We start from the raw sequence: 1,854 nt of genomic DNA, 5'->3' as shown, positions 1-1,854 counted from the left end.
GTGCTGCAGTCCATGAGATCTCAAAGAGTCAGATGGGACTTAGTGACTGAACAGCAACAAAGATGTAGGAATCTTTACCCAGGCAACCACACTAACTCCTCACTCTCACACAATTTGGCATTGAGAAGGAACAAGAACTGGCAGCTCAGCAGCCCCTGCCTAGATCTGCCTGAGACCATTTCTGTTTGAAGAAACAATTTCTATGACACATGCTAACTTCTCACTTCTCTATGTCTTCAAAGTTCTATCTTTCCAAGTGAGAATTTTAAAAATTCTCCCTATGAATTACAGCCTGCCAGGCTCCTCTGGGGTCTGAAGCTAGACCCCAGCCTGCCAGGCTCCATAGGGCTGGACTGCAGGCTGCCAGGTTCCTCTTTCAATGGAATTCTCCAGATAAAAATACTGGAGTGGGTTTCCAGGCCCTCCTTTTGGGGGTCTTCCCAACCCAGGGATCGAAACCAGGTCTCCCACATTGCAGGCAGATTCTTTATGTCTGAGCCACAGAGAAGTCCAAGAATACTGGAGTGGTACCTATGCCTTCTCCAGGGTAACTTCACTACCCAGAAATTGAACAGGGGTCTCTTGCAATGCAAGCGGATTCTTTACCACCTGAGCTATCAGGGAAGCCCCTTCAAAGCCCTATCTGTTTACCAAGTGAGAATTTTAAAAATTTCTCTTTCAAGACCACATAATCTCATAGAAATGTTCTGTGTTGTTCCTTGGCCTCAGTTGGTATTGCTGACAGCAGGGTGGTGGAAAATTAAGCACATTCATTTGTTTCTGACTCTTTAATTCTTTTAAAGATATCTGTGATGTTGCTCAAATATCCTTTGTATCTGTATCTTTGTGACAAATTTGATTTAGAGATATAGCTCTAGGAGATTGCTTCTCTTCCTTTGTTAGACAATGAAGACCACAAAACATGTATTTCCCTTTTTTATATTGGCTGCTAGTAGGAATTCTTCTGCCTAAGCCAAGGCATCTCTTGTGTCAACCTAGCATAGAGTTGATTGAATACTTTACAGTTATCCAGTTAAACCTACCCAATAAAAAAATCTACATAATTCTGTTATAAATTATGTTTTATCTTATAATTAGCAAAAATATTCAAGGTGTTTGGATGTGTAGGCAACCTAAGAAAACATTAGTTGGCACAACAGACAGAGTTAATTTTACGGAAGAAGAATCTGCCTGCAACGCAGGAGACCCTGGTTTGATTCCTGGGTCGGAAAGATCCTCTAGAGAAGGGATAGGCTGCCCGCTCCAGTATTCATGGGCTTCCCTGATGGTTCAGATAGTAAAGAATCTGCCTGCAAGGCGGGAGACCTGGGTTTGATCCCTGGGTTGGGAAGATCCCCTGGAGGAGGGCATGGCAACCCATTCCAGTATTCTTGCCTGGAGAATCCCCATGGACAAAGGAGCCTGGTGGGCTACAGTCCATGGGGTCACAAAGAGTCTGAGTGACTGAGTGATTAAGCACAAATATACAAGAGTGATATTTGGTCTTGAATCAGAATTAAATAAGAACAAGCTTTAGATGTGAAAAGTAAAATCTTAATTTGTGTCTGATTAAAAGTCAAGCTTATATTTGACTTTTTGTTTTATATTAATTTTTTACGTAGATTAACCCCTCTTAATAATATTTATAATTAGTATAATAATAATTCCTTACAAGGATTGGTCCATTTGGATATTTTAATATTAATAAATTGCATATTTAATCCTAAATAGATATAATTAACAAGCATTTTTTTCTCATTCACAGAAGTTTATACTTGACATGGGAAATAGAAAATTATTTTTTCAGTGTGATATCTATGTCAATATTGCTGTCCCACCTTCCATTTTAATATA

The sequence above is a fragment of the Bubalus kerabau genome, chromosome 4 (genome assembly GCF_029407905.1).
Source record: "Bubalus kerabau isolate K-KA32 ecotype Philippines breed swamp buffalo chromosome 4, PCC_UOA_SB_1v2, whole genome shotgun sequence".
Taxonomy (NCBI): domain Eukaryota; kingdom Metazoa; phylum Chordata; class Mammalia; order Artiodactyla; family Bovidae; genus Bubalus; species Bubalus kerabau.
The sequence above is the reverse complement of the archived record's forward strand: the minus strand, read 5'-3'. Positions refer to the sequence as shown.